This window comes from Triturus cristatus, chromosome 8, assembly GCF_964204655.1.
Source record: "Triturus cristatus chromosome 8, aTriCri1.1, whole genome shotgun sequence".
In the NCBI taxonomy this organism is placed as follows: domain Eukaryota; kingdom Metazoa; phylum Chordata; class Amphibia; order Caudata; family Salamandridae; genus Triturus; species Triturus cristatus.
The window spans coordinates 1,538,268,968-1,538,282,746 of NC_140591.1; the positions used below are offsets into that span (position 1 = coordinate 1,538,268,968).

General features: G+C 45.3%; 1 protein-coding gene across 2 annotated transcripts in view; it reads right to left on the reverse strand.

The window, feature by feature from the left end:
• Window positions 1–13,779, reverse strand: part of LOC146806082 (START domain-containing protein 10-like) — a 321,747-nt gene that overhangs the window by 128,880 nt on the left and 179,088 nt on the right. The window lies entirely within an intron of this gene.

The window sequence follows — 13,779 nt, forward strand, 5'->3', positions numbered from 1 at the left end:
TTCTTGTGATGCAAAATTACGCCATTATGCCAGCTTGCGTAATTTTGGGCAAAACATCTACCCCAGGAGCACAGGAATAGCAAACTAAGACAGAGTGAGTGGCTACTGCTGTTTGTGTCAAGTAGCATTTACTGCTGGATTATGCTTCTTGCATAATTACTCATAATTATGAGTAATTTCGTGGTAATTACGGGTAATTATGCTGGGTTATGCCATCTATGCCCACCCCTATTTAAAATCAGTATGTATGTCATATTTTACTAGCATGGCTGGCAGCAAAAAAATATTTTTGCTTTTAAATTATTAATGAATTTTGTATATTTTTAATTATCAATGGCGATTAATAATCTTTTTCACTGCTGAAATCAAAGCCTATCAGAATGTCATGTAAACAACTGCTTTTATTTCCATTTTGATTGAAATTTATTTTATAAAGAATATATATTGTTGCTAGGCTTGGATTGCAACCCAAAATAAATAAAGTTACATTTGATCTGATCTGAAAGAACAGTTGAGGCAATGTAACAGTACTCAAGATGTCGAATACACTCTTTGATGCAGATTTATACATTTTTTGCTTTGCCCTAGCGTGGTGACACAGGGCAACACAAAACCTAAATTCAAAGCCATGCAAGGGCACCCGCCTTGTTTTACACTGTGTAGTGGAGGCATTACATGAGTGGGGCGTGGGTATTCGCATGCATCCACGATTCATGCTGATGAATTCTCAGATTTGCCAACACAGGTAGATCTAGGAATGCATCAGAATTGTACGCCTTCCCACCAGAGGCGTAACAAGGAGAAACATCATTTCTTCTCCTCATTGTTTCCTCTTTCTAAGTGTTCTGCAGCACACTTAGGAAGAGGAAAGGGCCTGTAAGGATTTCTTTTTGTGCAAGAAGGTGTCCTTTCCTGCACAAAAAAAACCCTGCCCATAAAGCAGGAACCCTTGCACTATGGTGCAAGGATGCCTACTTTAGTGATAGGCACCACTGAGCGCACCAGTGCAAGAAGAGGACAGGAATGCACCATATCTTGATAGATATGGCACATTCCTGCCCTCTACCTTTCATACAGTGCAGCGCAGCAAGGTGTCTTGCTCCATTGTGTATAATGAAAATATGATAAATCTCCCCCCTACTGCGGATCCATAAATGAGGAGCGGCGGCACAGGCCTTGAGGTCCAAATACATCAAATTGGACATTTCCCCAAATTTGAAGTAAAGACAAAAAATAGGACTGAAGAAATATTGGTTCCATTGGAACCTAAGTCAATGGAGACATGGAAAAAAGGCCTATTGTCACCAACGGCCGAGTACCTTTCATACCCAATATATGTCATTTTCCATTGGGTCACAAGACTTTGGTTGGAACACCGAGTGCCCTAACTGATATTGGTGTCTCTGAACCGCAACAAAAAAATTGGGAATCCACTCTGGTGTCTGGGGGTGTTCACTTAAGGGATCTACTGAGCAGTATCCATTAGAAACCTACTTTAGCTGGAGAAGTTGATGCCAAAATTATTTTTATGTAAGCCTTCTCATGGGGAAAAATGATTCTCAAGATAAATATGCCTATATAAAGGTTTTGAGGAAATATTCGCCTTTTTCTCAAAGCTGCTGAAATCAGAAAACTTAGCAAAGTCGTTGTATTTCCCCACCAGCAGAAAAAAGGAATGTGCGACACTCAATAATAGGTGCAGAAGAACTTCATAACCACTGCATACTTCAGTTGCAATTTTCATTCAATAGTTGGGCTGAGGCAAGAGGAAAAGACTATTTAAGGAGTGTGATGGAAGGCACAGTAGACTTATTGCAAATGTGTTGGAATTGTAAAAATGAGCAGGTCCTTCTGGGTAATCTGAAATCAAACTCATGCTCCGGGGAAGGCAAAGTTTCAGTTGCCAAACCAGAGCATCAGTCTGTTTCAGACTTTCAGTGCTCAGGTTCTCCAGTTCCCGGTGCAGCTTTTCACAAGCCCAGTGGCACTTGTCAAGAAGTCCCTTGTTACCTCAGATTCTTCAGAAGCCAGAATGTCTTCTTATTTTTCCAGCTTGTAAGCCTCTTTGCTTTAACATTTGTATTTCTTTACTGCAGACATTGACACATTTCTGAGTTACATACTCTTCTCATCACTGGGAGAACTCTTGGGACACGTCCTTAGTATTTTACAGTCAGAAGTCCTAACGTACCCAATATTGGTCAGGGCATCACGTGATGTAAAATTGTCCCAAAGAACATTTTCTGTTGCTTATCACAAAAATAATTGCTGGATATTTGCTGGATTAGTTGCAGCCTTCTCTTGTGCTTTTGCTACTCGGGTCCCCCTCTTCCAATTCCTAGCCAATAAAATGTTCATTAAAATGAAAAAAACATTTAATTTTTATTTTGTGCTGTATTTACAGTACAATCACACAATATTAGCTAGTCGCTAGACGTGGGGTAGTCAGGATTTGTTATCTTATTAATTATAAAGCAGAATATATGTGTAGAAGGCCTGATGTGATGCTCCACATGTCCAATAAGGAGCTCATCTATCAGAGCAGCATTAGACAGAACTGCATGCTGAATTAATGAACACAGTGTAAAGAGCATATAAACAGGGCCACCGAAGGAAAGGTACTGTGGAGGAAAGATTCCCGTCAGGGTTCACCAAATTTTGCGCCATGAATAGAGGCACATTTTGAGAATGTGTCTTTTACCATAAAAAGGCGGATGTAGCACTGCCAATGTTGCACAAAGGACAGGGTACCCCATTCTGGAAACCCACTTACAGATTTCATGGTTCCAAACACATTAAATATTTTAAGTTTGTTAAACAAGGTTTATGAACATATATACATACTTGTTGAGTGTGAGTCTGGGTAGCTAGAAAGAGCCCCAAGAGCAGGTAGAAGAAATTATTTGAGAGAAACAAGAGCTTTACGAGGAGAGGACCATTACATTCTTGAATTATAGAGACAGAAATTATTATGATGTGGTAGTTCTTAAAACTATTTCTCAATTGGAATAATCCTAAAGGGTCGGAATGAATCAGCATGGGGAGTTTATTGCAATCATAAATACAGTTTTATTGTCCTGATGGAGACTAGATTTCATAATATGGCAGCTAGAAAAGAGAATGAGAATTCAGATACTTTGAGTTTTAAGGAAGTGTGGACCTTCCTGGATGTACACAGTTTAAATCAGTAAATGCTGTGCTTGAATTGGGATTGATAGATATGGGATAGTTCCAGTCTATCTCTGGTGGTGGCTTATGTACCACTATTATCACATCACATCATCTCATGTGTATATATAAAGTACACATTCACACCTATGGATATCTTGGTGCTGACTACCATATGTTTATTGATATTCAAGTAAATGGTACTTATTGTATGAACCTTGCAAGTATGAAAGGCTGAGTGGAAACACGAGAATCCTAACATGTGAGAGAGAGGTCAAACACGTAGCAGTCAGGAAGATTCATTAGTTTAATAAGCCGCCAGACCAATATGATCCGTATGGGTTCTTCAACATCCCTATCATTACACACATCACTGTGGATACTTGAGCATAACTATAATCGCACACTGTCTGTGTAATCTCTCTGTGCACACCTACAATCACACACTATCTCTGTGGGGACCTGGGGTTGTCCATAATAACACACTTTCTCTGTGGGGACCTTGACATGTCTATAATCACATTCTCTGTGGGAGCTTGTACATCCCTATAATCACACACTATATCTGTGGGAACCTAGGCATGTGTATAATCACACACTATCTCTGTGGGGACCGGGGCTTGTTTATAATCACACACTATGGTGCCGATCACGATCCGGTAAAAAATGTCCCCGTACGACTCGTATCGGGTCTTTTTACCGTACGAATCGTACAAGTGCCGTACGAACTGGCAATCACGATTCGCATGGTAAAAAGTCCATACGAACTGCACTGGGAATATTTCCCCACACGTCCTCGGGTCGGAAAATGTGTCCGACACGTCCTCGGACGATTCACCGTACAAACGTGAAAGGTGAACTCCGACCGGGGAATCACGATCCATCCCGGGCGTCCGAATGTACAACCGTATGGTGAAAAGACCGTCCGCACCGAACTCCCATAACAACCATGGAGACGTCCAAACAGGTGCCCGGTACGTGCCGTACCCCCCCCAGCCCCCGTAGGTACGCGCCGACCCCCCCCCCAGCCCCCGTAGGTACGCGCCGACCCCCCCCAGCCCCCGTAGGTACGCGCCGACCCCCCCCAGCCCCCGTAGGTACGCGCCGACCCCCCCCCAGCCCCCGTAGGTACGCGCCGACCCCCCCCCAGCCCCCGTAGGTACGCGCCGACCCCCCCCCAGCCCCCATAGGTACGCGCCGACCCCCCCCCCCAGCCCCCGTAGGTACGCGCCGACCCCCCCCCCAGCCCCCGTAGGTACGCGCCGACCCCCCCCCAGCCCCCGTAGGTACGTGCCGACCCCCCCTGTGTGTACACCCATGTACGGTGCGTACCCCCCGTGTACGCTCGAGTCGAACCCCCGTGTACGCTCGAGTCGAACCCCCCGTGTACGCTCGAGTCGAACCCCCCCGTGTATGCTCGAGTCGGACCCCCCCGTGTACGCTCGAGTCGAACCCCCCCCCGTGTATGTACGGTGCGTACCCCCCGTGTACGCTCGAGTCGAACCCCCCGTGTACGCTCGAGTCGGACCCCCCCGTGTACGCTCGAGTCGAACCCCCCCCGTGTACGCTCGAGTCGGACCCCCCCGTGTACGCTCGAGTCGAACCCCCCCGTGTATGTACGGTGCGTACCCCCCCCGTGTACGCTCGATTCGAACCCCCCCCGTGTACACTCGAGTCGGACCCCCCCGTGTACGTTCGAGTCGTACCCCCACCCGTGTATGTACGGTGCGTACCCCCCGTGTACGCTCGAGTCGAACCCCCCGTGTACGCTCGAGTCGGACCCCCCTGTGTACGTTCGAGTCGTACCCCCACCCGTGTATGTACGGTGCGTACCCCCAGTACGACTCGAACGTACACGGGGGGGTCCGACTCGAGCGTACACGGGGGGGTTCGACTCGAGCGTACACGGGGGGTACGCACCGTACATACACGGGTGGGGGTACGACTCGAACGTACACGGGGGGGTCCGACTCGAGCGTACACGGGGGGGTTCGACTCGAGCGTACACGGGGGGGGTACGCACCGTACGCACCGTACATACACGGGTGGGGGTACGACTCGAACGTACACGGGGGGTTCGACTCGAGCGTACACGGGGGGGTACGCACCGTACATACACGGGTGGGGGTACGACTCGAGCGTACACGGGGGGGTCCGACTCGAGCGTACACGGGGGGGTTCGACTCGAGCGTAAACGGGGGGTACGCGCCGTACATACACGGGTGGGGGTACCACTCGAACGTAAACTGGGGGGGTCCGACTCGAGCGTACACGGGGGGGGTTCGACTCGAGCGTACACGGGGGGTACGCACCGTACACGGGTGTACACACAGGGGGGGTCGGCGCGTACCTACGGGGGCTGGGGGGGGGGTCGGCGCGTACCTACGGGGGCTGGGGGGGGGTCAGCGCGTACCTACGGGGGCTGGGGGGGGTCGGCGCGTACCTACGGGGGCTGGGGGGGGGGTCGGCGCGTACCTACGGGGGCTGGGGGGGGGGTCGGCGTGTACCTACGGGGGCTGGGGGGGGGTCGGCGCGTACCTACGGGGGCTGGGGGGGGGGTCGGCGCGTACCTACGGGGGCTGGGGGGGGGGTCGGCGCGTACCTACGGGGGCTGGGGGGGGGGGGGTCGGCGCGTACCTACGGGGGCTGGGGGGGGGGGTCGGCGCGTACCTACGGGGGCTGGGGGGGGTCGGCGCGTACCTACGGGGGCTGGGGGGGGGGGTCGGCGCGTACCTACGGGGGCTGGGGGGGGGGGGGTCGGCGCGTACCTACGGGGGCTGGGGGGGGGGGGTCGGCGCGTACCGGGCCACCTACTCTGGTCGATTCGCGCCGTACTTCGCTTTTGCGGCACTTTTTGGGTGCCGTGAAAATATTGCCGTCCGGACTGCTGTCGGTTCGAATCGTAATTCCTGGTTCGTGAAACGCTGCCTGAAAGCGTCCCGACGTCACGTCGCAGCATTCCCGGATCACATTCGTATGTATATTTTCGTCGGTCGGTGTTTTTTACGATTCGTACGGAAATGGTGTTTCCGTGCGAATCGTAATTCCATGTTTGTAAAGTTTTACAACCGGGTACGAGTCGGACGGGCAATTCGCTCCGACCGACGGTTCGTACGCGGTTTTTAACGGATCGTGATCGGCACCTATTTCTGTGGGATCCTGGGCATAGTTATATTCACACACATTCTCTTTGACGACCATGGTAATACTATAGTCACACACCATCTCTGTGGGGACCTGGACATCTCAATAATCACACACTATCTCTGTGGGGACCTGGGCATGTCAATAATCACGCACTATCTCTTTGGGGACAGTGGTAATGCTATAAGCACACACTATCTCTGGGGACCAGGACATCATTATAATCCATTACACACTGTCTTTGTGGGAAATTAAACATGAGTGCTATCACACACTATCTCTGTGGGGACCTGTGCTTCGCTATAATCCCACAATATCTCTGTAGGACTTGAGCATGACCACAATCCCACACTATCTGTGACTCACTATAATCACAGATCATTTTTGCAGGGATCTGAGCATGACTTACATAAAACACCATTTCTCGAGGAACCTGAATATATCTATCATAACCCTCTTTATATAGGGAGTTGAGCATGACTATCATAACACTTTTTATATGGGGACCTGAAAGTGATTGTAACCACACACTATCTCTGAGAGGACCTGGGTATATCTTTGATCACACTATCTCCGTGGGACCGGGGCATGTCTTTAATCACACACTATCTCTGTGGGAACCTGGGCAGAGTAGTGGCCCGTCGTGGGAGTGCTAACGGGCGTTGATATGGGGCGGGGGAGGGGCAGGATGGGGGTAGTAAAGTATGGATTACGGACTTTTAGAGGTAAGTAAACATAATAATAAATAAAACGAATTTTGTTGCACGTGCTGCATCGCATTTGGTGATGCAGCACGTGCAACGAAATTCGCTTTATTTATTTATATGTTTACTTACCTCTAAACGTCCGTAATCCATACTTTACTATCCCACCTTGCCCCTCCCCGCACCACGTCAGCACCCGTTAGCACTCCCACGATGGGCCACCACTGCCTGGGCATGTGTATAATCAAACAGTATCTTGTGGGGACCAGGGCATGTCTATAATCACACACTATCTCTGTGGGGACCTGGACATACCTATAATCACACACTGTCTCTGTGAGGACATGGGTATATCTTTAATCACACACTATCTCCGTGGGGACCTGGGCATGTCTTTAATCACACACCATCTCTGCAAGAACCTGGTCATGTCTATAATCACACACATTCTCTTTAATGACCATGATAATAGTATAGTCACACACCATCTCTGTGGGGACCTGGGCCTGTGTATATTCACACACTATCTCTGTGGGGACCTGGACATCCCTATAATCACACACTATCTCTTTAGGGAAAGTGGTAATGCTATAATCACACATATATCTGTCCACTAATCGTTGGACTCTTTCACGCTGACAACTGCATCACCATTGAGAAGGTGGTGAGACATTTGGGGTGGTCACTGGGTGGTTCCTGCAGTTTGCTGCCCTGACTGGTGTACAAATGCTGTGGCCCGACATCCCTCTGACTCCTAAACAGAAAATTACTCTGGTCATACTATTAAATTTGGAATAATCCAGACGATTAGTCTCTAACTTGAATGGAGCCTTTAAGGACAACCAATTTCAAGTTGCCTTCCTGGCATGGGGTCAGTGGGAAAGGACTTACCGGAGCCCATATCTGATGCGGCATGGATCAAAACTTGTGCCCTTGAGAAGGAGGTGTCATTCAATGCACACTTTAAGTTGGCCCATTTCAACATTCTTCACAGAGTGTAATTGGCCCGCATGAGGCTTAGCAGGATATGTCCAACTCACACAGATGAATGCCTGAGTTTTAGGGAGCACAGAGTGGGATTCTCCCACATAATCTGTCGGTGTAGCAAGATAGACCAGTACTGGCACTCAAGGCTGCTATATGATGATCCAACACTCAGTTGTGAGCTGGTCCCTGAACAGACTCTTAAGAATTCCAAAGACCAAATTCTTCACAGCACTTAAGCACAGCTTTTTATTTGAATATGATGCAAAATCTTTATGGCAACACTTCACTTGGTAATAAACGCTTCCTCTTTCAGGCACTAGTGTCCTTCAAAAGTTTAGTTTGTGACCACATAGCTTCCAATGTGAGAGTCTCAGGAAACCCCAAAAAGATTTTTGGAAAAGATTACAATATTTTCGGAGTGCTTCCCAAATAGCACCCGAGTCCAGCAATAAGATTGACTTCCCCTGTGGCCACAGATTGTTCTACAATTTCTGTGGAACCCTGGAAGGATAGTGTGGCAGGAAAAATGCATGTCTGTTACTTGTACAAGGAGCTTGGTGCCTTGATATTCCAAATGTCAAACTGCTTATCATCATAGAGTAGTCTATTAGTACTGTTTATACCTCTACTTCACAATGTGAGGCCAATATTTATTATAATTTTACATGAATGTTTCCACAACTCTGTGCAATGCTTCATTATGTAAAGCATTCAAATGAGCAGTGCTGATCAACTTATGCGCAAAAAGAACAAAACTTTGCACCAAAATTTTAAACAAGTGCTACAGCATAATAATTTGCTTCCCAAATCACCAGGCACCGGGACTCTGAAACTTTTGTTAGTTCTTTAAAGTGCCTTGCTAGACACCTCTGTACTGTGCTTGCTTCACGCCAGTTCTGGATGGGTAGATGTTTGCACTTCCCTTTGTGACCAGTTGCTCTTGAGGGCCTGTATTTACACCTTGAAATATTAAACATGCTTCTCTGTTGTCCATGCAATATTGAACAAAGAAGTAGGAAAAGGTGATACCCTCAAATTAATTTATTTTCCTTAGTTAGATGCTTACAACAACAGCTCTTTTTCATATTTTAGAAATTATAAACACAGAGGGCAGAGAATAACAAATTCCCATTCTTTATGAGTATAAAGAAACTATTTGCAATTTATATTCTTCCATAATCTGTGCCCCTTTAAAAATCAATTTTGGCATAACATTGTAAAGAAATGTTAGAACAAATCACTCTTTGACTATGTACATGCCTGCTTTAAGGACCCACAAGTTGTAAAGCATATGCTGATATTGAAGTGTTGTGTGCTGGTGGTGGGAGCGCAACAGGTAACATACACATAGCCCTACATGTCTTGGTCACGGTTATAGTTATACAAACAATTGCAGTGCACCTTATAGTTGTGTTGATTTTGTATGTACACTTATTTATTGTGTGAGCACAAAATGTATGCCAGGGAGCAGGTGTGCCACAATTGTATATCCAGTGCTACCACTCCTCCTACTATAGCAATAGGTACCCCAAACAACTTCCCTGTACTCTGTTCAGAACCTAAATTTTAACTATGCATTATTTAGGTGCTGGGACGGCATCATGATATTTCTCGAAATTGGTGCTTTAGATTCAGACAGCAAAGGTCAGAAATAAAAATAGTCAAACTTTGACTGCTATTTCTGAGCTGTACTGTCTGAAAATAATGTAGTAACTGGCATAAATATGGTGTAAATACGTTTTCTTTATCCACTACAGGCCTACAGAAGCAGGTGCTCGCACTGCACCAGAAAAGCTTGTGTAAGACTATGTTAAACTCGACAGAAATTAAAAATGCATGTACACACTATATAAAACAAAAGGTACGCCTGTTTCATTCTGCACATCCCTATTTTGTCTTCAATTCCCAATTGTGTATATTGTGTGCTGTATGTTGCCTGGGTAACATTACACACGGACACATTCCTTTTTTGTTTGTTTTAGGGACGTGGAGGTTAACTGATTAAAGTCATCAGGTCTTAAAAGAGAGGTGCGCTTGTTGGGCATGATTCTATAATCTGTGAGGCCTTTCTCAACAGCGTCTGTGAACACTCCCTGCTTTGAGAGGAAACTCAGGGCAGGGCTTCAGGATGCCGCCGGACTGGAGATGCAAATGCATCTCTCAGCATAACAAAGGGACAATTACCATCGCAAGAGACCCGCGTTCTCTTAACTCTGACTGGGGGATGGGCCCTGCCTCTAACACACCTTTGTACAGAGAAGCAGCATAGGATGCAGGTGTTCAAACCGAGGCTGTCTCTGTAAAGCTTCAAACTGCGAGCAGTTAAACAAACAAGTGCAACTGTTAAGTGATGCATGATTTAAAGGCGCAGCATAGTTTAATGTGTAAATTATTTAATTTGTACTTACAAATACTACAGCTCCATGGCGAGCTTGCGCAGACTGAAAGGGTTACATGATTCTTTGATCTCTACACCAGCTGAACAATTGGAGTTACCGTGCTGAGGTGTTTTTATAGGCTTTTCACATCTTCAGTAGTGCGCACTACAAACAGGGATACGTGAGTAAACACAAATGATATGGCTGGGACTGGAACACATAATGGGGTGACCAAAGAGACATCCAGAGGATATGGGGAAATGACCAGAGCTGCCGCCTTTAAGAACTGGGGAGTGTTGGAATCTCGGCATAGGCTCGATATCTTCTTATTCTGGATGCATGTAAAGACGGCTCACTCTGCTTGGTTTAGCAACAATTATATTTTAACATGGCTTCACCACCAAATTATTTCAGGTTTTCTGATGAGGTCAAATTAAAACTGCTGTTAGCGCTAATCTCTCATTGAAGACTAATTGTTAGAAATTCGTTTCTTTTACAGTGCCAAAGTTGCAGAAGGCTTACATGGAAGTTTTAAAACAAATTATTGACATGGCGCATTTTTACAAATGTCTGATGATTAGGGGTCTGTGCAATTCACAATATTTGCTTTTAAAACAAAAATGTTGCTCCATAGCGTGTAGGCAAAGCCCTTTCCTCAGTCTACCATTGAAGATGTTAAAATATGTGCCTTGAGAGGAAGCTTATGGCCGGTCTTCGATTTGGGCAGCTAACAACGTGCAAATAGGCACCTGTGCATTACAAGGGCCATTAGATTATCAAGAGGCAGTGCGCCGGGATCTCATGAAATCAGTTTACCCTGCAGACTGGGGGATGGGCCCTGTTGCAAGGAAAACACCTTCGAGGAACAAGGAGCATCAGGTGCCTCTGTTCTGAGATCCTGGCTGCAGCAAGGATGGGCCTAGGGTGTTCAAAAAGAGGCCTCCTGCTCAGCGCGAGTTTACATTGAAAACAATGAAACAACATATGCAATTTTAAAGCGCATAGTCCATTTAAATGTATCCATGTTTTCTAGTTACAGTTATAAACTCACAAATGATTCCTTCTACGTCTACAGATGTCTGAGGCTTTTTTACTCAGTAAAAGGGACAAATATTTCTCAGATCCCTTCAAAAGCTGAATACATATTTGTAGCTTTTTCATAAGGTTCTCACGCAGAAGTTAATTGAAGGTCTGGTATGTGGAATATGTGAGTAGGTACAAATGGTAAGATCTAGTGTGATGTGGGAGGGAAGAGGATGACTTACATCCAACATTTATAAATAGAGAAAAGCATAGTTGAGATTTAAGAAGATGAAGTGTCCACTGGTCGATGCAGGGTCAGATGGCAGGAATCAAAATGCACAGCGGACTACATTGAGAACTGACAAGCCCATTAAAACAATTTCGCTTCTGAAACTTTTCTAGTTTGCAAAGCAGGCTGCAAAGATTAAGTGCAGAATTTTAACACATTTGGAATTTGTCCAAGATAATAAGAACGTCCTAGGACAGGGAGAGATGAGGAGAAAGGAAGACATGGATGGAGGGAAATTGAAAGAGAAAAAGACAGAGAGATACATACAAAGTCAGAGAAAGAGAAGAAGGGATGTGAGAGAGACAGCAAGCTGCAAAGATAAGTCAGGGGGAGTCAGAGAGTGAGAGAACAGGACAAAAAGAACAGGACAGAGAAAGACAAAAGGAGAGAGAGACATGGGAAAAGACAGAGAGAAATACATTTGCAGACGTAGAAAGACTGAGAAAGAGAATGCCAGGAAGAGTCAGAAAGACAATAGCACTTCTCATGATGGCTCATATGTTTATAAACAGGATTTTCTTTCCTTTATTCTGACTTTACAATCACTTCAGGACAGCTGCCCCTTTCATGGGATTGGAACTATTGGAAATGGCACCAAGAGGCACACCCAAACATCTAAGCATAAATATGCCTTAAAACCAGGGCAACTAGAATTGTGCAATTCTGAGGCTGCCTTTTATATTACGAATTTGCCGCATTTGCCACATAATCTGTAATCTGCTGCTTAATCTGCAGATTTTAATAAAAAAGGTTTCTAGTGCAAAAAGGTCAAAAAGTACTAAAAATGTGTGTCATCTTTCAGTTGCTGCTTTCTGTAGTTGTAGTTGGTTGTTAAACTGGCCCTAACGGGGTGAAATCTTTGCACAGAACACTTCATTTACATCCCAGACAGCTCCTATATGCCATATTATCTATTGTGAGGTGGCTTCGATGTTTACCAGGTTTATCACACAAAACATCAACACGCACACAATAGAGCATGCCTCTGTTCAGTATGCCTCTCTTAGGTCCTAAATTATCAAGTATACGATTGCAAAACAGCACCGTGTTTGAGTGCAGGCTATGCCTGCATAATTTGAATTGCATGTCAAAGAATATTTGGCTAGCATTGCTGTGTTCCTCTTTAGTTATTTTGAAATTTATGAAAATATATAATTATTGTCTTGTGAAAAGCTAATGTTTGTAACATTGTTTTGGGACTGGGGGTACCTTGGATGGACACACAGGGTTTCCAAAGTAACACCGATTTTTCCTCTCAAACTCGAAATAATTCTCACATAAATCACACAAAAAACATTCAAACTACCAGCACAAGCAGTGCTTCCTTTTGTAATTCTTTTTTTATCGTTTTTGTCATTTCATATTGGTGCTAAATCATTCGCAAGAAAAAGCTACACAAAGTATGCACCCACACTCAAAATGCTTGTGAGTTACCTGCGCAGTGTTTCACAGAACTCACAAGAAAAAGCTAAGCAATGTACTAGTTTACAAAATGCTTGTATGTTACCGGCTCCTACACATTTCTCAAGCAAAAAGTATGCAAGTGTGGAAGAATAACAAGTGCAGGAAATTAACAGAATGCCACAGACCCCGGTGAGATTGCTTACCATTACTTCTTTAAATTGGATATAATGTAACTGACTTGAAACTCTAAAATGTTAACAATCTGATGAGGTGCTTGGTAATTTGAATTAGATACACCTAAATCAGGGTGTTGCTTGTAAAAGGGTAATGCATGCTGTTACAAATTGGGTTTCTGGTTGGCATGGGATGTACTCTGTCTAAGCAGGAACCACAATCCTAGTCAGGGTAAGCCAGGTACACACCCTAAATTAACCTGTGTTCATCCTCTGGGAGCTTGGCACAGAGATGTCAGGCTAAACGTAAGAGGCAATGTGTAAAGTGTTTGTGCAAAACTTAATGCTGTAATGCAGTAAGAACACAGCACAAAAATAACCCACACCAAGTTAGAACAATAGAGCATAATTTAATAAAAAAAACAAGACCAAAAAGACAAACATTTAATAAGTAGAACTGGAGTTATGAGATTTTAAAGAATATCTTAAAATATAGTGTTAAGAAATGT